Source organism: Orcinus orca, chromosome 16, assembly GCF_937001465.1.
Source record: "Orcinus orca chromosome 16, mOrcOrc1.1, whole genome shotgun sequence".
Taxonomy (NCBI): Eukaryota; Metazoa; Chordata; class Mammalia; order Artiodactyla; family Delphinidae; genus Orcinus; species Orcinus orca.
The window spans coordinates 17,742,472-17,766,316 of NC_064574.1; the positions used below are offsets into that span (position 1 = coordinate 17,742,472).

General features: G+C 41.6%; 1 protein-coding gene across 12 annotated transcripts in view; it reads left to right on the forward strand.

Annotated features, from left to right (window-relative positions):
* Positions 1 to 23,845, forward strand: part of PTPRT (protein tyrosine phosphatase receptor type T) — a 1,087,126-nt gene that overhangs the window by 170,399 nt on the left and 892,882 nt on the right. The gene's annotated exons all lie outside the window — the stretch shown is intronic.

Consider the following 23,845-nt stretch of genomic DNA (forward strand, 5'->3'; position numbering starts at 1 on the left):
ATCCCTGTCCCTAAACACCCACTTTGGGGTCTTTTTGATTTGTGTCTTTTCCTGCAGACCTAGACCATAGAAAATTGGGTGTTGGGTTATTCATTGAGTTATAGCATCCGTGAGGTATTGCTTGGCCTTCCTTGATTTATTACTGCTCCCACGAAAAGCAAAGAGAATGGAGGTAACACTTTGGAATACCTACTATGTTCTGATACATAAGTGTGACCTAAGAGATAGGAGTTATCACTCTATTTTGCAGATGCAGGAAGTGAGGCTAGGAGAATTGGAGTAATTTGCAGTCAGTGAGAGGCAGGGCTGGGATTTGAACTCGGATCTATCCGATTTTGCATCCAGTGTTGGCTTCCTCTACCTCTCTGTTTCCTAAGAACCAAACACTCCTGGGTCTTTATGTACAAGTTCCAAGACCATGACCCTTACGGCACCCAGTGTTCTTGTGGTAGTGTTTACAGTGGGAACCTTTCCAGACAAGGAAAGGTTATGTAGGTTATAAAAGAGAAAAATTATATGGTCATAGTGGAGACCCATCGTCGTGCCCTCACTGAGTAGGACACAGGTGACTGTAGAGGGATGTGTACTGTCAAAGTCTTGGGTAGGAAATGGAAAGTGGTCCCTTCTGTTTCAAAGATCTTAGGCCCTGTAACCTGTGTGCACATGCTTCAAAATGCCTCTCTAGGCCCCCATTTCCACATGCCTTGTACTGTTTGACATGCAGAGTGTCATATTCAAAAGCAAATTAGTCTGAAATGAACCCTCTTTTACCCTTTTTATTTCCAAAATCCAGATTTAGAATTTAGCTTCGTTAATATGCACAAACACTGCTTGGTTGAGCCTGTTTTAATTTCTCTCTGTGCTTTGTAAACAAGGATTACAAAGACGTTTGAATTTTCATGGCAGATTTTGGAGTAGTGTATACATTTGGGCCATTATCACGTAATAAATAAATAACCCCCTGAAACTCAGTGTTGATGATGCCATTCCCGGAATGTTGATTTTTTTATTCTCCTCATCGGGTCCTGTGAATATGTGGCTTTGGCTTTAGAAGTCATGGGGCGGGGTGGGGTCTGAATGGGGCTGAAAAAATACTGCTTTGCCCCTTGGTGTCCATTTGGCCGGCATAGGCCAGCGTTAACACTGAGGGGAATGAAACCTCAGCTTGTCTCATGAGGCTGGACTTGGAAAAACTGCCCGTTTATGAAATCTTTCACTAAATGGTGACAGTTGTAGGCATTAGTTACTCATGGTGTCTGCCAGATGAGCTGGAAGTGTGGGCTTATCTTGTTCTGTGCAGATAACAGAGCCTTGTAGAGGGAGGTTCCAACCATCAGAGTGAGTGGCCGGGAGTCAGGACAGGGTAGTGTCGCACAGAAACTGGGTCCTCCAAGAGAGCTCCTTTTCCAAAACTGAGAGGGACAAGGTGCATTTTCCCGTGACGCAGCATGGCACTAGGCTTTGATCATTCTCTCTGCACCGGGTTCTTGAGGGAAGGAAATGTGTCCAGTTGGTAACAAAAGAAGCAATAACTAGTATCTGTGTGGAGCATTTTCTGTTAGACAGAGCTATTGCCTTATCTTCGTTATCTTACTTAATCCTCGAAACAGCCCTTGAGATATTTGCTGTTACTCTCCTCACGTCACTGATAAGGAACATAAGGGCTTAAGGAACTTGCCCAAGAGCACAGAGCCATGGAGAACTCAAACCCAGCCGCTCTGCCCGGAGCCCATTCTTCTAGCCCTCTCTCTTCCTGCGTTTGTGTTGTATCCCCAGGGTTGATGCGGTGGTAAGTGATGGGAAATTGTTGCTGAGTGAACGAATGAATGAACAAATCAAAAAAAGCAGTAGATCCCCTTCTTTTCTTCCAGCCATGCTTACCCTGTGATATCTCACTGAATTGATGTGTGTCTCCCTAGAGGGTCTATAGGCTCCAGAAAGGGTGGGGTCTCTGAGCAGGGTGACCCACTCCCAGGTATGTACCTTCACCTGCTTTATGCATTATCTTAGCTCCTTCAGCACCTGTTTGTTTAACTCTTAGCCTGCACGAGCAGACTCAATATTCTAACTTATTCATGCTTTTTGTCTGTCTCCAGGATCTAGCATAGCTCCTGGGCACGTAGGAGGTGGAAGACTGTATAGTTTCTTGCGCTAGCTGGTTTGAGGTTGCTTGTTGTGAATAAAAGCCATTAATGGTAGCAGAAATCATTTCAAAGCACTTCATGCTTTGCGGGAGAATTTCCTATCCCACACATCAGTCACTTAGGTGTATCCACACTGTGTTAGGTCAGGTTTTCTAGAACATGCATTTTCAACAGGGGAGATCATGCCTCCGAGAGGGTGAAATGGGGTATTAGTGAAAAGTTCTTATTCTTTTTACGTAAAAGGCACAGATATACATACAGTACCTGTACCTCACAGATGTACAGTGTATCTGTGTTTTTAAAGTATCGTGGGGGTGATTAGGAAAAACAAATATTGAAAAAGTCTCCTTAGTGGGCGCTGTCATTCAGAAGAGTTTGAGAAGCTTTGTTCCACATGCAGAGCCTGAGATGGGTTCATGTGAAAGTGATTTATTGAGGGATGGCCCTCAGGAGAAGAATGAGGGAAATAGGATGGGGCAGGAAAGGAAGTTAAGCAAGGAGGTGTTCTTAGCTGGAGATCGGCCTCAGCCGATCCCACAGGGAGCCCCGGAGTATGAATTGTACCATGGAGTTGGTTCCACCTTGAGGCAATTGGCCTTTTGGACCCCACATCACTCAGCCATTGACTGCTGGCTGTCTACATGGAGGTGGGTGGGTGAAGGAGGAATCTCTCAGCTACCCCTGCAGCCAAGAAAAGTTCTCTAGAGAAGGCAGCAGCGATGGGCCTTTAGCAGCCAACCCATAGAGGCCGGGGGTGGAGTACCCCAGCCCCGTAGAGGGGATGTGGGCAGATGCCACCAGCATCCTCTACAGCACAAAACCTCCCCCCCCATGGCACTGAAGAAGTCCTCTGATTTCTTCCTCTGATTTTTAAAGTAATCATTTTTAAAATAAACATAAAATTTACCATTTTAACCATTAAGTGCACAGTTCCGTGGCATTAAATACGTTCCCATTGTTGTGCAACCATCACTACTCTCTCTCCATTTCCAGAGCTTTTCTCATCCTCTCAGACTGAAACTCTGTCCGTTAAACAATTCCTCATTTCTCCCACTGCCGAGCCCCTGGCCACCATCATTCTTCTGTCCATCTCCATGAATCTGACTACTCTAGGTAACTCATAAGAATGGAATCATGGAGTATTTGTCCCTCTGTGTCTGGCTTACCTTGCTTAGCATAATATCTTTAAGGTTTGTTCATGTCACATTGTGTATCAGAACCTTCTTCCTTTTTATGGCTGAATGATATTCCATTTTGTTTATCCACTTATCCATCGATAGACACTTGAGTTGCTTCCACCATTTGGCTGTTACGAATAAAGCTGTGAACATGGATGTACAAGTATCTGTTTGCTTCCTCTCATTTTATGCTCAGATGCGTTGTTGTCTTGGGGGAGGGGCGGTACCGTTGGAGGCTCTGATTCATCGTTGCATCGTCACCCCAGGCATACATCTCCACCTGTCATTGATGTCTTTGATTTTGGAGCGTGATGACTTTGGCAGGGGTGGGTGGGGCCTTGCATTTAGATAGGAAAAGACTCCTGTTTGGGGGGGATTAGCATTTTGGAAGTATTTATAGTAATTGAGTTGAATTTTTTATTCCATTTTGTAAACAACTGCAAGAGGAGAAAATTAACATTGGTAAGGTTTTAGAAGCATTCCGTCTTCGTATTCAGCGCTCAGGACAGACCCTGGCCATTTATTGCCTGGGGTATTTTCTTAGGAGGCTATACTTGACTCTCTGGCCCCTCTTATTCTCCAGAACCTGCTTGGTGTTTATAGGGTGTGTGGGAACATAGGCTTAGCAAAAGGTTTTGAAGGAATGAGTTAGTGAATGAATGAGTCTGAGAGTATGTGGAAGGTGACTGTACCCTGGATTTCAGCCAGCAGGCTGCAGCACGCTCATTTGCTTTCAGAGTAAGCAAAGGGCATCTGCCTGAGGAATAAGCTGAAAGGTGGTCCATGCTTCTTTAATTCCCCGGGCCTGGGGAGAGGGCAGCCTCCAGCTCTAGGGACAGCTGCCTTGCTTCTTGTTTGTGTCCTCACACAACCTAAGGACCATGGAAAAGAGATGCTTACCTGTTGCCTCTCTCTCAGGGGACTTGTGAAGCCAGGTGGAATGAGATCTTCTCAGCTCTTTAGTCTCTTAGGAAGAAAGGAATTTTATGAGGATAATAATATGCTATCCTTGATACGTGAAAAACTGGCTCAGTACTCATAGTTAGTGGGGGCATTAATTTTGAAGAGTTTTTTTTTTTGCTGTTTCTTTTTTTTTTTTCCCCTCCCTTGCAAGTGATGACTTATTCAACTCTGTGTTCCTAGCTGATGCAGTGCATTTGAAGATAAAGTTTGATGATGCTGATAATTGTTGATAATGAGACTGTCCACCAATATACAGTGAGTGTAGCTAAAGTTGAGTCTCTGTGCTAAACGCTTTACCTGCATGATCTCATTTAACCCTCATGACACTATGTGGTCCATGCTATAGTTATACCAATTGTATAAATGGAGAAACTGAAGTCCAAAGAGGTGAAGGATTTGCTCAAGGTCAGGTGGCTGGTAAGGTGCAGAGTTTTACGTACAGGGTTACAACCATGCTCATGATAAGAATACCGTAATGTAGACGTAAGCTGAACTCTAACCAATCATACAGGAAGAGAGTAGATTTCCAGTGGCTTGTGACAAAGAAAGACCTTTTGGAAAGGGTGTCATTCAGGTCAGCCTTGAAGGGCTAAAGGATTTTAGGGGATGGAAAGATAGAGAAGGGCAGACCTGCGTGGGTGTTGAGGTGGGAGGTGCAGGGTTTAGGTTGGATTCAGATGTGGCTGGATATTCAGATTCGTTAGGATGGTACAGTGGGTGGTGTGAGGATCATAAATGTAGAAAGGGAGGTTGGGGTAAAACGGTGGAGAGTCGGAATGCTGTGTATCTGTCTTCACTGGTGACTGCAGATATTTGGGAAGTGGTGACTGACGTTAGGAGGGAAGCTTGTGGACATAAAATAAAGCAATGATTAGCTTTGAGGAAGATTAACCAAACGCCTCCACTGACCCTCATTGGCAAGGGAAACACATCAGGAAGCTCATCAATTAGTAATTCAAAGGTGATCAAACTTGTGGCCTTTGGAATGTACAGCCCCCAGAAACCCAGGACTGATGAGACATGGCAGAGTTTTTATCAAGGGAATGGGAGAGCTCCACGGCTGCCTGCAGGAACATGAGGGTTTTGAGCTGGGCCTTTGGGGCAGGTCTCACTGCGTAGGTGAATGCACAAACACTGACAATTCTAGGTGGTGGCCCAGGGCACTGCGTATCCGTTTCCTAGGGCTGCTGTAACAATGCATCAGTTTCTGCATAGAACAATAGAAGTGTGTTCTCTCACAGTTCTGGAGATCGGGCCTGCGATCAAGATGTTGCCAGAGCAGGTTCCTTTTGCAAGCTCTGAGGGACGATCTGTTTTATGACTTTCTCCCAGCTTCTGGTGGTTGCCGGCCACCCTTGGCAATCTTTGACATTCACGTGCATCCTTGCCTTTTAGACACATGGCTCCAATCTGCACCTCCGTTGTCACATAGCCATCTTCTTTTTCTTTGTGTGTCTTTGTCTCTATTTGCTCTTCCTATAAGACCAGTGGTCATTAGATGAGGACCCACCTTCATCCAGTGGGACCTCACCTGCACTGGTTACATCTGCAAAGACTATGTTTCCGAATAAGGTCACATCCTGAGGTTTGGGGGACACTATTTGACCCAGTCCACACCGAGCAGAAGGCAGAGTAGGAAGTGCCAGGTGGGTTGGGTGCTTTATTCAACAGGAGGACTCAGCAAGGTGAGTGTGAGGAAGGAGTCGGTGCTGGAAAGCATCGCTGGGGCCCAGCTACCTTGGCCCTCAAGGTCTTACCAACGATGGTCAGTCCCACACGGCTGGGCATTTGGAGTCGGGAGTGACTTGGCAGGGAGTAAATTGGTAATGGGAGATGGGCTGACAAGAGGCGCGACTGGTGGCAGAGCGCCCAGGTGGGTCAGGGCGGTGAGAGATCATGGGTGAGGTCACTGTGGTCTCTAGGGTAGGGGCCGTGGGGCTGGGCGGGAAGTGAGGAGGTGGGGACATTTCTGAAGGAAGACACAGCACGTCTTGGTGGGAGAGAGGATGTATTGAGGAGCGAAAAGGAGTTACGGAACCTGGGTGACCAGAATGCTAAGAAGGAAGAGCCAGCTTTGTGGGAAAGATGATACTTTTGGTCTCAGATGTGTTGCGTGGAGCTGCCTCTGGGAGGTGGATGGGAGATGGGTATCCGCAGCTGGAAATGTGGTCTGCAGCTGGGAGATAAATTCTCCTCTCTACTCGTGTAAACCTGGGGTAAAGGGGACTGAAGCGTAAGGAACCTCTGTGCTCTGAAGGGGTTGGATGATCAGAATTTACGTAAACGGAACCACAGTCACAGGTGCCCAGTGAATGGGATGAGTCAGGAGCGCACAAGAGGCAAAGATGGCTGGATGACCTTTCTAAAACACAAGCCTGAGCATGTCACTCTCTTGCCTGCCCTCCAGGGGAGGGTCCCAATTGCCCTCAGAGTGACGTCCAGCTCCTTAGCTTCTGCACGAGGTCCCTTGAGGCCCGGATGGCATCTTACACCGTTCTCCCATCTCCTCCGCACCACAGCCTCTCTGGACCTTGTACAATTGGAGGGATGCACGGTGCCCCCCTCCCTCTGCCATTCTGTACCTGCTGCTCCCCTTTCCTGGAGCCTCCTCTTCACCCCCCTCTCTCCTGTCCTTCAACACCCCAGTCAGCATCTCATGGCCTGTAACACTCTGGGCTAAATGTGTCTCTTGACAGACCAGTCCTCCAATCACTTGTCGGTTCCCCAAGGACAAGGGATACCTCCTGGGCACTTCTGTGTCTTCATCTGCTCTTGCAAGGCTGGGCATGGGGTCTGCAGATGTCAGTGAATGAGTGACGAATGAATGGATAGGTAAAGAGATGAACTGCCATCTGTGTTTAGTCTTTTTTTTGCGACAGCTCTTCTCAAGTTCTAACTTTTTTTTTTGAAGAAATATTGGAGCTGCAAGAGATGAAAACATTCAGGGACCTTGAGGCGGTCTCTGCCCTCTCCCTGGCCTCTTGTTCTGCCTTGCCATCAGCTGTCCAAGGTATCAGGGTCACTAGCTCAATCACAAGATGCTCATGGGTCACCTGATAGGTTCCTGAGCGATGGAGTAGCTTCCTGTACCCTCTGACCATCACAGAGCACAGGAAATGAGCAAGGCGTGGCGGCGGCATGTGTGGTCAAGAGAGACGTCAGCCTTTGCTTCTTTGTTTGAATGTAGCCACGTGTTGACCTCATGACCTCACCAAGAGACTGTATGGCCATCTCTCTGTCTTTAAGAAAAGTAATTCCTTAAGTCTTAAGGACATGGCAAAGCTGTCACTGCAGCATTCTGCCTAAGGAAGTATAACCGACTAACATTTATTGAGTACTTACGTGCCAGGCACTGGGCTAAGTCAGCACTTTTACTTGGATTATTATATTTCATACTCGTGACAGGTTCTGTGTCTTCACCCATTTTACAGTTAAGGAAACCCAGGCAAAGAGAGGTTACAACTTGGCCAGGGTCACACAGCTGCTAAGTGCAGATAAATCCTGAAGTATCAACCACTCTACTTAATACTTTTTGAGCCTAAAGACTCAGAACTTTGCAAATTGGGTTGAGGAATGATTCTTCCTGTATTTTATACAGAACATTTGATGCTAGTGTTAAAGTTACTAGACAGTGTGCCATGATGACAAACGGAGAAGCATTTATGATAAAAAAAAAAAATCTTCGGTTGGTGCGTTTGGATGGTAAGTGGTTTTAAAGGTCTACAAAGTTCTGCCCAGATATTGTCCCTACCTGGTTCAAATTGGGCAATTCTGTTGGGTTCAGTTGGATAAGCAAAAATCCATCATGAAAAATATTAGTGTTTCTAGATCTTTATCGAAATCATAACATTTGGTACAGTGGCTTTAATTTACATATCAAAGCCGTTGAAAGTGAAATGATAAATAACTCATGAAGGCAAAAATGGCTAAAGATAGAAGAATAATAAGATCTGATGCTGCATGTATTTAAAGTCCAGAAGCCAATATTTCCATTCTGAGAACTGTTAAAATTAGTGTTTCTATTTCCAAGTAAAAGACCAGTTCACCGCCCGCCCCCAACCAAATACTTTTTCTTTTTGAGATGTTGTTGTTCCCTCCGAACCCTTTAAATTGTCCAAGGGAAGAGCAGAAGTGCTTAGCTAACAGACGTCTTTCACTTTTCCTCTGCTGGATGCTTTATTTTCTACTTAAGTGATGATGTTTCAAATCTTGTTTAACCATTAGATTGACTGCATGATCTCATGAGCTGTAATCTGCTCTCTTTCTGGACTTCTCTTGCCGCTGCTCTTGATGTCAGACTGTTCCAATTGCTATGATCCTCTGAGGAAGACTCATCTGGGTTCAATTCATGCTGATATGCAAAGGATTTGTTCCCCTGAATTAGAATAAGATGCTATTTTTGCGGCCTCCCAGGAGCTTCACACTTAACTGTGGTCTACAGATTTCTGGGCAGACTCTGAATTGCCAAACCACGCCTTACCTCACAGCTTTTTTCTTAAGATAAGTTTTAATCAGCTTATCATCAATGTCTGCTTATGTGCCGAAGTGCTAGACTTCTCAGCAAGGGCGAGTCTCACTTCCCGGGGGGCTCTCTTGAGGGGTACTGATGGGCTACTGAAAGTCAGTGACCTCCCGAAACAAAAATAATTTGATTTAGTTCTTTTTGAGGGAGATGTAAACAGAGGATTTTGCTCCTCTGATTTTATTTTAATGGGAGGAAACCATGAGAGTTTAGTAAATGCTTCTCATATATTTTCATATTGTGGCCAATAAAGGAAAAAAAAGCAAGGGTAGCCCTGGGGAGAATCAGGGTGACAAGAATGTCAAGTTCAAAGGGAAGTTGAGGGAAGCTGAGCATGAAACATACAAGCAAAGAGAGATGTAGATGGAGAAACCGGAGCATGGTGAAGGGATATTCTGAGCAGACAGTAAAAGGGGGATGGAGAGACGCAGGAATGAGAATTTCAGGATGTGGTGCGTTTCTGTAGATTTTGAGGTGGAAGAGTCCATATTAATGATTTTTTTTCCTTGGGTTTTAGGAATCAGAATAAATTATTTTATGCTGTTACCATGCTTTGCATGCTGATAGAATCTCACGCAAGTTTAACTGGAGCAATCTTCCTTGATTGGGCATAGCTGTTCTGCTGTCTCTTCGAATGTATTTGACAATAAAAGTTTTTCTTTTTTCTTTTGGTGGTGGTTGCTGTTTTCAGTTGTTTTTTTCTGAATAGGTATTATGTTTACAAATACATCGTGATACCAGTACAAAACTGAAAAGATACAGAAGGACTTAGAGTGAAAAAAATTCTCCCCCTCCTCTACCTGCCAGGGCAGTAGATGTTGCGTGGTGGGCTTCACTCCACCCACTTCCCCTTGCAGGACTGAGACTTTCCTTCTCAGAGCTGCTGGCAGTCTTGTCTGTTGACAGTTTCCTTTCCCATGAAACCTAAAGTTATACTCAGAGAGGAACAACCTGTTTTTTAAAAAAAATTTTTTAAAATGATGTTTACTTTGCATTTCTGTTTTAAAAAATGTATCCTGTTGCTCAAAGTCAAAAATTAGAAAATATGTAGAATTAGAAAATGTAGGAAATAAATGGAAGGAAAACAGTCGTGCCTCACATTTTGGGCTGTTTCCTCCATTTTACATATGGAACTGTGTGCTCTGTTTTTATAAATTTAGGGTTCAACTGGATATTGTTTTGTACTCCTTTTTAAAAATTGACCACATTATCGTATACTCTATAATTGACTATCTCATTCCATATATTATTTAAATATTTCCCTCTTGCTGGGCATGTGGGTGTTTCCAATTTTTGCTATTAGAAGAATGTTGTAATGAAAATCTTTGTGTACTTCTCTGATTATTTCCTAAGAATCGAGTCCCAGAAATAGAAAAAGAGAATCAAAAACATTTCTTTTAAACATGTTTAAGGTTCCTGATGCACTGTTCAAAGCGGTGTTCACATTCATTTATTCATTTAACAACATTTGAATGCTCTCAGAATGGTAGCTCCTGAGCTAGACTGCTGGGGATTCACTGAAGAGCAAAATAGACATAAGGTCTGCTTTCTGGAACATGCATTCCAATGGAGGAGGCAGATAGTGAACAAGTAAACCAATAATTAATTAAAAAATTAGTCAGTTTCTTTCTCCCCCCCCCCCCAAATTGTATTAAGTGTAATGAAGGAGACAGGCAGACAGTTGTAATACCTGTTAATAAGAGGGCAGGTTAGTGGATGCTACTTGAAGGATGACAAAACCTGCTCTGGAAAGGAGGAGGGAGGAACATTCCAGGCAGTGGAGAACATCATGTGCCAAGGCTGTGAGGTGGGACAGAGCCTGGAAAGTTCTGGGAGTGATTAGAAGGCCTGTGTGGCCAGAGCGCAAGATGTGAAAGGAAAGATGGAACGAGATAGGGCTGGAGAATGGGCAGTGGCCTGTCACCATTATGCAGGGCTTTGTGGGCCATTTTTGTTGCGAGTTTGTATTTTTGTGTTAAGAGCACTGAGAAGCCAATTGGATTTAAGGCACATTTTTACAAAAGAGCCCTCTGGCTGCTGTGTGAATGGGGACTTAGGAGGATGTAAGTATTAGGAGGAACAGTGATAAAGGCACCTGGACGACCACCTGTGTATTTGAGTATTGTCCTGAGGACTTTTGTACTAAAGCTGTCAGAGGCACCTAGGCAGCCTCGGACCTCACTTTCAGAAAGCTTCGAGGGATATTTACATCCCTAAATCTATGTGTATTTTACATACAGGACTGAATCCTCACATAAATTATTCCATTATCATCATTTAAAATGTGTTAGGGTTCCTGTTGCCCCTATATGTCTTGTCTTTATGCTGCAAAATAAATGAAATATTTCAAAATAACACTTTATTCTGCTATTGATATGATAAAAATAATACATGCCTAATACATGAACAAATAATACATGAACAAATAATAACAAGCTATGTTACTTGACATTATTATGCCATTCTTCTGTTGATGGACATTTAGGTGTTTTCACTATTGTAAATAATGCTGTGATGAAGTCTTCATACGTATTTGTCCGCTTCTTGTGAGTATATTCTGTTTAAAAGTATGCTTTTAAAAAAAAATTTGGCAAATTAAATGCCAGCAGAATTGTGTGCTAGTTTAAACTCCGTCCTTGATATATGAGGCATCCATTTCCTGACATCCTTGTCAACCCAAGATAATTAACCTGTCTTTTTAATATTTTCCTGTTATTTAGGTGAATATATGTCATTTGGCATTTCTTTGAGTTTTTATTTGTTCAGATCATCTTGTAGGAAGTTACTTTGTTTCATTTGCTAGAACAGAACTTTGAACGCAGTGTGCAAAGAGAAGTATATGCTCATTTAAAGATTGTTGGTTGAGCAAATGAAGGCATAGACTTATTGTTTTGCCGTTTGCTTTTCTTTTGTGAACTGGTTAATATCCTTCATCCATTGTTTGTTGGAGTGGTTGTCTTTTTCTTGGTTTTAGTAGCTCTTTATACATTGTAGATAATAACCCCTTGTCAGAGCTTCAAATATATTTTCTGAGTTAGTCATTTCTCTTTAAACCTTGTTGGTGATTTTAGTGATTTTTGCAATAGAGAATAAAAAAAACAAAACAACTTTCATGCCATTGTCTTGATGGTTTCTGGCTTGGAAATCATATTCAGAAAAGCCTTCCCCAGCCTAAAATTATTTTTTAAATGTAAGTTCCCCCATGTTTTTCTTTTCTGTTAATAGATTTAATAATAAACTATTGTCATATTCCTGGAATGAACTCCACTTCTTTGTTGTATGGTATTTATTTAACAAAATGTGGATTCTTTTTGTTAGAAATTTTATTTTAGAATTTTGAATCTATATAAATAAAATAATCTGTAGATTTTTTGTGTATTATCTTAAAGAATTGTACTGGTTTTCTAAACATATCTCTGAGAATTCTGATCTCTTTTCTCTAGATCTGAAATCATGATGCTCAAGCTTTAACTTGCCTATGAATCGCCTGAGGAGCTGGTTCAAATGTAGATTTAGTACATTTGGGGTCATCCTTTCCAATAAGCTTCCAGGTGGTGCTATAAAAATCCATTGAGCTGTACCCTTAGGATGTGTTTATCATTATATACATTATGCTTCAAAAAAAGTGTACTTACAGAACAATAATAAGCAACATATAGAAATATTTAATGTGTGTCTGGAGTTACGCTAAGTGCTTTCATTTAAGCCTCTAACCTACTTCATGGAGTAAGAGGGTCTGTCATTACTCAAAGTGGACTACACTTTGAGTAGCAAGACCCTAAGGGATTTAAAATACCAATGTTTGGATCCTGTGCTCTTTTGAGAGGTATATATATGCATGTTGTATATATTTAATTTTATTCAAGTTCTCAAATGTGTTGGCAGATGAATGAGTCTCTAAATTTTTTTTCTGTAACTATATCTCCTCATTTCTATTTTTTCTCATTTTTACTTTTCCTTTGATTACACTATTTCATGGTTTATCTGGTTTATTGTCTTTTTCTCAAAGGAGCAGCTCTTGAATTTATTTATTAATTTTGGTGTTTTACTATTTTTTAAAATGAATTGATTTCTACTTTCATCTTTATGGAGCCCACCTTGCTGTTTCACTCAACTTTTTATTTTCTAGCTTCTTGAGTTGATTTCTTAAATAATTGATTTATTTCTTGCTCAGTTATTAAAGTATTTATGGCTATGAAATCTACTTTTAGAACACTGGCCACTTTCCATATATTTTGATATGAGTTGGTTTCATTATTGCTATTGTCTAAAATTCTGTAATTGCTATTTTGGTTTTATTTTTGACCCAAGAATTATTTCCAAGCATAATTATTGGCATAATTATTTTGTTCTATTTGTGAGATTAATTTCCCATTTATTATAGTCTGAGTAGAGAATATAACCTATATTATTAATTTCTTTTTGGGGCATTTAATGGGATTTTCTTGGTTGTTTAATATTGGTTGATTTTATAACTGTTTAATGGCCATTAGAAAAGGAACTAAGTTCTTTATTTGTAGTATACAAAGTATGAATAAAGCTTTTACGTTGACTTTAATAATATTAATCAAAGCCCCTACTTTCGTACTAATAATAAGCCCCTACTTATTATCTTCCTGAATTAGTTGCTATTATTTTCTTTAATCTCCAGCAGTTTTTAAAAAAATAATGTTTAATGCTCTGTTATTCAGACCATGGATGTTTTGACAGTTATAGTCAGCTCTGTGTATTCATGGGTTCCGCATCTACAGATTCAACCAACTGTGGATTGAAAATATTCGAAAGAAATTCCAGAAAGTTACAAAAAGCAAAACTTGAATTTGCCAAGTGCAAGCAACTATTTACATAGCATTTATTAGGTCTTATAAGTCATCTAGAGATGATTTAAAGTATACAGGATTTTCAGATATGCCATTTTATGTAAGGGACTTGAACATCCGTGGATTTCGGTATCCATGGGGGTCCTGGATCCACCCCCCGGAACCAATAAATCCAAAATTTAGTGTAGATTATGCCATTTGTCAATTTAAAAAATGAGTTTTTTGTATAAACTTTAATACTATTCCTTTCAGTGAATTCAACCCAGTCATCTATAAATAGAGTAATCTCTGCTTTCATTTTCTTTGAATTTGCTTCTGGTATATTTTTGTCTTTCTATATATTTTTATCTTTATATTTTTGTCTGGTATATTTTCTGTCTTGGAGTTACAGCTTTAGTCTTCTTCCTGATAAACATCATATACTTGTTTTTATTGGTTTTGGATTCAGTTTTGAGACTCTCTTACTGCTGAGTTCATCCTTTCTGTGCTATTAGTTTTAATTGATGTCTTTGCCTTTAAATCTTCCATTTGTTGTGAGTATTCATCTCGCTACAGGGAAGATCTATAATCTACTTTCATTTTCAACTACAGTTTATTTTTTATATTTTAAAAATAATAAAGTTTTATGATTTAAAATGTGATAACTATATTTACCACAATTATTTAGACTTAATTCTATTTTTGTATTTCATCAAGAATTTAAAATACTTTCATATCACTACTTACTTATTTTTGAAATCTATATTTTGATCAAGGTTTTGGTTGTTTAGAGCATGTCTTTGAGTTGTTCTTTTCCGCAATGGTGCATTAGTATGAGCCTTCTCGAGTCCCTGTGTGTTTGAGAATATCATGATTTTCCTCTTCGTCTCTGCATTTTCTTCTTTCCTCTCTCCTTCCTCTTTCTACATGATCATCTTTTTCCCTTTTGCTCCTCCTCCTTTTTCTCCCTTTACACATGAGTAACTGGTTGGCTGGGTGTAGAAGAATACCCTCTTCCTTGCATCTCTGTGGACATTGCTCCATTGTCTCCTCCTGGAATCTATGATGCTAAGGAAAAGCCGTCCCCTTTTTTCCTTTGTATGTCACTGACTGGCCTGCATGCTTGTGCAATTCTCTTTTCATCCTTGATATGCAAGAATTTCACTAAGATATTTCTCCATGCTGGTCATTTTTCAGTAATTTTTTTTCTAATGCTTGTGAGTCCTGTCAATAGTTGGGTTTTCTTTGAGATCATGAACTTTTTCTTCTGTCATATCACTGAATATAGTTTCTATTTTACTTCCTCAATTCTCTTTTGAGCCCACTCATCCAGATTCCTAGTGTTTGTCTTTCACATCTAACATTTTCTCCCTGATTGCTTTTATCAGTTTACCATGTACTTCTGTAGTGTGCATCCTTAATGATCTCAAGCGTATGTTTTTCCTTGTTGACTTGGTTCATTCTGCTGCTTTTAATGCTATGGTGAACTTGTTTCTATAACTTGTTTTCTTAGCTCCATCGTGTCACTTCGTTGTCTTATGATTTCGTATTTTAGATTTATTGTTTTTATATTTTTTTCAGTTTCTTTGAGAGTTCAAACCATTGCTGTCACAACATTTTTTTCTATTTCCTGGAGTAAATCTTCATAAGAAATTACTCTTAGAGACGCATACTTATAATTCATTTAAAATTTTTATTTACTTCCTTTTTGGGGTGCAGAAGTGTTGCATAAGTCTCTTCCCCACCTTTTGTTGCCTTTTAAACCCATTTTGAATCAGTATTTTCAGGTCTCCTACTTACCCTCAAATAGTCTGATTGATTTTCCATTGATATGCAACTTGTTTTCCTCGGTACCATCAAATTCTCCTGTAGAACCAGGGAGGAGGGCTCTGTCTGAGGTTTATATTCTGTTTTGAGTTGTTTAGCCCTTTACGAGATTGGGCAAGTAGAAGGAGTTGGGTCTGCAGTTTATTGCCACTAGTGAGTTTTGCCTTTGCAGGCTCTAAAAACTTTTTTTATTTTCCCTCCTCTTCTCTAATCGTCTCTTCTCAAGTATTTCATCAAGTCTCAAGTCACTGATTTGAGGGCATATCCTCACTCACTGTGGGATGAGATTCCAAATTGCTCCCCATCCCACATCTCCTCAGAATTTACCTATACTGTTAAATAATTCCCTTAAAAAACAAACAAACAAACAAACCCACTGTACTATTTATGGCTTCTGTTTGATGTGGACTCAGAAGCATTTTTATTCCCCAACTCCCTACTACAGTTTGCTCTAGTTATACAAATGAGACTTTCAGTTACAAAAATAATACATTCTCATTGTACAAATCGCTGAAAGTCTTTAAAAATGCTGAGCGAGGAAAACAAAAACTCCTTAAAACCCACTGTATGGAAAAAACCAGTGTTAACTTTTTGACACATACTTTTAGCCTTCTTGTCTGTGTGTGTACATGTGTGTATATTAATATAGTGTGGATAATATACATGCTGCATGGAAAACTCCTCTTTGCTTAGCAGTATATTGTGGACATTTTCTCATGTAGCTAAGTATTCTTCTTCATAATTAATTTTAGCGGCTGTGTGATGCTTTTCTTTTCCTCAGGCTTACCTGTGTTTCTTAGTTGTCTATGAAGAGATGCTATGTATAGTAACTAAACAAAAGGCAAAATGACAGGAGGTACAAACTCTACTCAGGTATAAATTTGAAATGCGTCTAGAATTGATTTATTATAGAAAATGGTTGAGGACGTAGTGGGTGGCTGTAGCACTTCTCCTACAAATGCAGTCGTGTAGACACAGAGATATTCCCATCAGTGGGGTGCAGAGGGTGGGTGATACACCAGATGTCAGGAGTCCCAAGATGAGTCTTCCTCATCCCAGCCATGTGACTAGGGGCAAGTCATTTGGCCTCTTACCTTTATTTTCCTCATGTGTAAAATGGGGGATGGTAATACCTGCTTTTGCCTACTTCACAGACCTATTCTATTCCTAAATAAGATGGAAGTGAGAAAATGTCTGTGCAATTGCTTATTGAATGAATAATTCCCTCTGTGGCAGAAGGACATTCTTGGTGGCAAAAATTCATTTAATTCCACTAACATTTATTGAGCACCTACTCTGTTCAGAGGCCAATACAAGTAATCCATATAAGAGGTACCATCCTATGCTGAAATGGCCTTGTTATGAATGTTTCATTTTTCTCAAATCAGTGATCTTCTGGGTGACAGTGCTGGCTTCTCATCACTTCGATACGATTAATTCATTCATCGTGTTAGACTGATTTAATTATTTATTATGTCGTGTTGTTTATTTAAGTTGCATATCAATTACCAGGGTGCTGCATATCTCAGCTTACTGCAGAATCATACAAGGTTTTGATGCTGATGCAGCTTCCAGTGGTCTCCCCAGGGGTAAAAACTTTTCTATAATTGAATACTTCGGTGCTGGGATGCAACAGCTAGATTTTTTTTTTTTTTTTTTTTTTTTGACCTGAAGTTCAACCTCCTTCTTCCTACTTCTGTCCAGGGAGACAGTTCATTGTGAGTCATGCATTCTCATTTACCCTGTGGTCAGTGTTTGCGTATTTTACTTTTCCATAGAGGGGACAGCTTTTCCCTCGAGAAACAAGTATTTCTAACTCTTGGTACTTGGCTTAAAGAAAAGAAAGAAGGCTAGTCATTGTTCCCTTTCCCATTGTCTCCTGATTCTCTTTTTCAACCCAGACCCTAGTGTAGAGGCCCCAAAGAGGTATTACCTGCTGTGTTCTCATGATTTTATTACTTCAGCCTTTCAGCTGGGAGCAGAAAAGGCATTTGAATCCTTGCACTGGATTTGTTTCCCTTTCTGATCATCCGGGTGATATACATTGAGACTGAAGGCTGGGATTGAATCCTGGTCATGATCCTTATTAGCTGTGTGACTTTGGGAAGTTACTGAACAATACCAACAGTGACATGTCTCATTTGCCCTACTGCCAAGTGGGTGCTGGTAGCTCAGCTGGGCTGGGGGCTGGGGGACTCGATTTCTCTCCACCTGTGCCTCCTCTTGCACTGCTTGGGTTCCTCGCAGCATGGAGCCTGGGTCCCAGAGTGAGCATCCCAAGTAACCTGGGAAGAAGCTGCGTGGCTTTTCCTAACCCATTCTCAGAAGTCACACAGCATCACTTCCGCTATGTCCTGTTTGTGGGAAGGTTCACAGACCCACGCAGGTTCGAGGGGAGGTGACTTAGTTTCCATGTGTTGGTGGAGCTGTTGTAAAGTCAGTGTAAAAAGACCACGTGGCTGGGAAATACTGTTGCGTCCGTCTTTGGAAAATGCAATCTGCCACCACTCCTCTGAGATGAAAGTTTCTCCCTCCTTTTTCAGAAGGGTTATGTAGGTTCTCTATGGTCACAAGCCTGTGGAATCGTTGAGTGGGTTTTGGATTCTGTCAGTCTGGCTCCAGAGCACACACTCTTCACCACTAATGAACATAACAGCAAACATTTATTGGGCTGTTACTGTATGCTAGCTAGTCTTTTAAGCACTTTCAATATACTGACTCATTTAACCCTTCTAACAAACTTTTGTGATGGATGCTATCATTATCTCCATTTTATAGATGGTGACACTGAGGCACGTAGCTGTAATGAGCCTTGCTCAAGGTCATACAGGTAAGTGTCAGAGCTGAGATTGAAACTCAGCCCCCGAAGTCACCATGCTTAACAGTATTCTCTTCTGGTTCTCAAATAACCATGCAAATTGGTTTTAATGAGCATTTTGCGCCCACCCCCCTCTCTTTCTGCAGCAAAGATAGATGAGATTTTTTTTCTAGTAGCCTCACCACCCCCACACACACCCTTAATTGGAGCCATCGACTGTCTTTAGTAGCAGGAGGAGCTTGTGTAGCAAAGTGTACCCAACCTTGTGTACCATCAACACATCCCATCAAGAAGAGCTAAGTCCTCCTTTTAGTGCCATCCTTGGAGGAAACACTCATGCATACAGCTTCCTTGTGTTACTCCCTCCTTCCTTCTTTCCTTCTTTCCCTCAGCCGGGATTTGAGGTACTGGGTTCACATATGCCATTTAAATCCCACCTCTCACCTCCACTTGCTGGTGGGTATTGGCCAAGGTAGCTGCCCAGAGTGAGTTTCGCTGTTCTCACCTGTAACATGCGGTACTGATAGCACCTATTTCATAGGATTCTTATAAGGATATAAAAACTGCACATCCAAGAAGCCAGACATATCGAAGTTGCTCATGTATGTGCTGGCTTTCCTCCTTCCTCCTTCCTCCCTCCCTTCCTGATATTTCTTGGAGCACATTTCCTGCTGGAAGCTGTCCTCTTGCCCTTTTCACCAGGCTGTCGGGTTGTTGCTCTTCCTAGGCTCACCCATGGCAAGCAAGAGGGGTTGAACTGCGTTAAGTGGGTGGCAGTGAGTTGAGTTGGACTGGAGTCACAACAGAAATAGATCCCCTTCCAAAAAAATGGAAGTAGGAAAAGAAAAATGAAATAAGCAAATGAGAGGCTCTGGCTTTGAGGAATGGGATTTCTGCTCTGTGTGGAAATGAAGTGCACGAGATGCCTGATTCTGACTCCTGGGTGTGTGTGGGAAGAAGACAGTCCTTCCCGCAGAGTCTCAGTAGGCCTGCTGTCTGTTCCCCATGCAGGGGACTCTTGTGCCTCCATTTACCACACCCAGCGTCTTGGGATGGCCATTTGGGCCCCAGGACCCCCAAGTTTCAGAGCTGGGAAGGGGTTTAAGGATGATATGAGTCTTCAAGTGGGCACCCAGATTGGGTGAGCGCTCGGGCTGAGGGTCACACAGGGTTGTAAAGGTAGAGACCAGACTACAATGGGGTCTCCTGCTCCCCCCAGCTCTGATTCTCTTCCTTTTTCTGCAATGCTTTAAATATACGTTCTGACTTAGAATCAGTGGGTTTATTTATTCATTAATCTTGACTGCATCCTCATGAAGGACACTACACTACAACCACCCATCTAAGCTGCTCCTGAATTCCTGATCAGAAGAAACTATGAGATCATGATTGTTTGTTGCATTAAGCCCCTGAGATTTGAGATGATTTGTTATGCAGCAAGAGCTAACTAATACAGCAGGGAATTCACATAGGCCAGAACCCTTTATAGGCCCTGTCCTCTTACCATGTCACTGTGTCCCCTTTCTCAGCCCTTTTTGTCCATTTGTTCTTTTTAAGCACCCTTCTCAGGAGATTGCTGGGCACTGCCAAATTCCTGTTATTTACCCCAATGAACAATTTTACCTCTTTAAAAAAAAATTTAAGTTTCTCTCTCATCCTGGCTGTGTCTAGGTAGGCCTCATCTTTTATAAACACATTCAGGTGCTTCCCTAAACAAAGGGCTGTTGCTTTTCTATGACGAATTTTGCTGTTCTTCTAGGCCAGCTGGCCCAAATGGTAACGAGCTTACCCAGTAACAGTGGTTCCCCCTGTCACATAATATGAGGCTCAGAGAAGGGGAGTGAGTTGCTCAGTGATTCAGTTAGGAAGTAATAGAACTGGGTTTCATCTGACTGCAGAGACTGTCTCTGCCAAATGCTTTAAGAAACATCAGATATTTCCATTGAAGTTTTCCTAATAGCAGAAGTAAATGTGTGTATGGTCCCTGGGGGTCTGGGGCATAGCCAGAGTAGCCTGCCTCAAGCAGGATATTTCTTTAAAGTTTCATGTTTTAACTTTAAAAATTCATGTGAATTTTTTTTTTTTTTTTTTGGCGGTACGCAGGCCTCTCACTGTCGTGGCCTCTCCCGCTGCGGAGCACAGGCTCCGGACGCGCGGGCTCAGCGGCCATGGCTCACAGGTCCAGCCGCTCCACGGCATGTGGGATCCTCCTGGACCGGGGCACGAACCTGTGTCCCCTGCATCGGCAGGCGGACTCTCAACCACTGTGCCACCAGGGAAGCCCTCATGTGAATTTTTAATTCTGCTTATTAATATATTCATGTTGGTTTCAACATAATATTACATGAGTCAGGCTTGTCTCAGTTATACTGCAATAACAAACTCCAAAAATCTCAGTGGCTTCCTTGATTGGGGAATGTGCCTGGCATCTAGTAGCTTTTCAGTGTGTGAGATGACCTCCGTACCAAAAAGTTGTATTGCTCCAAATTCCAGTAGCACCCCAGTTTTGGATTTCTTAATTTGGCTCTTACCTTTGGGGCAGGAAAGAAAAAAAGATCTCAGTGGCTTAACACATACACACAAAGGTGGTTTCGGATTCAGATCACATTTCATTGAGGGTTCTGTGGCTCCTCCAAGTGGTCCTTTCATGTGGCCTCTGCGGTTAGCTTGGAATGAGGGAGCAGTTGTAGAGCATATACAGGGTTTTTTGTTTTTTCTTTTTAATTTGTATTGGAGTATAGTTGCTTTACAATGTTGTGTTAGTTTCTGCTGTACAGCAAAGTGAATCAGCTGTATGTATCCATATATCCCCTCTTTTTTGGATTTCCTTTCTATTTAGGTCACCACAGAGCATTGAGTAGAGTTCACTGTGCTAAACAGTAGGTTCTCATTAGTTATCTATTTTATACATAGTATCAGTAGTGTATATATGCCAGTCCCAATCTCCCAATTCATCCCACCCCTTCCTGCCCACCTTGGTATCCATACGCTTGTTCTCTAAGTCTGTGTCTCTATTTCTGCTTTACAAGTAAGTTCATCTGGATCATTTTCTAGATTCCACATGTAAGAGATACTGCACGGTATTTGTGTTTCTCTTTCTGACTTATTTCACTCTGTATGACAGTCTCTAGGGGTTTTATGGTCAGGCTCGGAAGTCGTTTACAACTCATCCAGGTGACTGGAACCCCATCACATGGTCCTGATGGACCTGTAAGAGAAGACGGGAATGAGGTGGTCTGGGATGCCTAGGAAGAGATCATTTAAACAAGATTTGATAAATACATAGCATTACGTCTGCCACAAATGTTTTAAATTACTGTCAAAAGAATAACGTCGGGAAAGTTTTCTACTATTCCCATTCTTCGGTCGTGTTGCTCTGAGACTGTCACTTGGAAGATTATGTTGAGCAAGAGAGCTGACAGTGTTTTGGGTTCTACGTCCAGGCAATTTCTCTTCTATTTGTGTCCCAGTGTCTCAACAGGACTCACATAAATTGGTTATCTCACTGTGTTACAAGCCATGTCAAGGCAATCACCAAGCAGACAGGTTCTGAATACTGCCACACAGGTGGCATGATGTAATATTTTGAGCTAACATTGGTGGGTTCTGGTGATAAGTCTGGTTGCTTATGTCATACCGTTCACCATCCCTGGGAAATGCTGGTGAAAGGAGTTTGTGAACAAAGAAAGAGAATCAAGAATATTTTTTATCCCTCATACTTTAATTTTATTCATAGGTAAATAAACTAACAATCTCAAATAAACTTTAGTTCCCGTGGCAAATTATATATTTAAAAAAATGGCTGCAACAATATTTCCTGTCCCACGTGCTTTTCCAGAACCTAGACATCCCCTCACCACATCAAGTGGTCAGTCTGTGTCCCCTCCCCTTGATTAATAGAAGGAGGCGGGAGTGACGCTGTGTGGCTTCTGAGGCTGGGTAGAAAAGGGCACACTCTTGCCCTTTTATCTCCTGGGCACTCACCTTTGGCCTCCATGTAACACACTCGAGGCAGCCATACAGGGGGGAAGCCCAACCTAACCCACTTGGAAAGACCACACAAAGAGACCTGAGAGTACGTGGGGAGTGAGGGATGTCTGTCAACCCTCAGCTGCCCAGTCCCTGTGTGACTACAGTCACACTAGTGACCCCAAGCTAGAACTGCCCAGCCAAGCTGCTCCCAAATTCCTCATCCATAGAGACCACGAGCGATAATAAATGATTATTATTGTTTTAGAGCACTAATTTTGGGGTGATTTGTTACATGGCAACAGATAACTGGAACAGTTCCCCCTAATCAACTCTAACCATCCAATCCTCCAACTTCCTTTTTTGGCTCAGTTATCATGACATTTGTTATTAAAACACTGAGCGTTTTGCTTTGATTGCTGGACAAACACTGAGAGGTTTGCTTTTCTGCTCCCTAGCCTCCTGGGTGGCAGGGAGAGAAGGGTATATAGGGCAGCTCGATTCCTCAGGTCCCAGCCTGTTTACACAGAGCACCAAAGATGGGTTGCCTCCTCTCCCCCATCTTTCCAGGAGGGAACAGGTAGGGCATCACGGACTTGCGTTTATACCATTTAAGACCTACAGCAGCTTGTCTAGAATCAGTAGGGGAGGTGCTCTGAATGTCCAGACTCAATTTAAGCCTTTTATCCAAGCCTCGAATTCTTTCCCACATGACCTCATCCCTGATGTGCCACACAAATGGCCCTAGACTTTCCTCCTAAGATTAACTCTGCAGGGGATGGACAACTAGGACCAAATGGCCCTAGACTTTCCTCCTAAGATTAACTCCTGCAGGGGATGGACAACTAGGACCAAATGGGACAGCCTTTTTAAAAATCATTGATTTTTATTTATCTCTTAAGTACTAAAGGTAAATATTCAATATAATTTCAAGAGAAATTGTGTCACAAGTTATTTTAAGTAAATAGAAAACCAAGAAAGAATAACTTTTGTTGTTATTCTCCTGCCAACATGAAGAAAACTTTACTAGGGTGAAAAGTCTGTTGGCCATATTTGGAAGCATCTCTAACCTGCTAGCAATCCTAAGGACTTTTCCTGGGCTGAGGTTGTTTGAGCCTGGTTGTAAAGCCATCCCCATGGTACTTTTTATTCCATTAGGTGGAAGATATCACTGGGATCGCAATGGTGAGACATAGATGTTCGTAATAAGGCATCAGATGTGCGCGCATGTGCACGCGTGTGTGTGTACATATATATTTTAATGTGTTTAAAGTTTTTTTTATTGTAGTAAAATATACATAACATAAAATTTATTATTTTAACCTTTTTTATAGTTTCATCTTTTAGGTCTTACACATTCCTCATTTACTCCTATATCTTTGTTTCTTTTATATATGGGATAAATGTTTCTATTATTTTTTAATTGGCTATTGCTGGTAAAAAAAAAGATGTGTTTTTTAGGCATACATTGATATTTTGTATCTGGCTTCCATACCCAAACTCTCCTATCAGTTCTAATAGTTTTCAGTTATGGCCCTGGGTTTTAACCAGACAATAATATCATCTACAAATAATGGTACTTCTGTCATCTCCCTTTTAGTACTTAATTGCTCTGATTTTTAGTT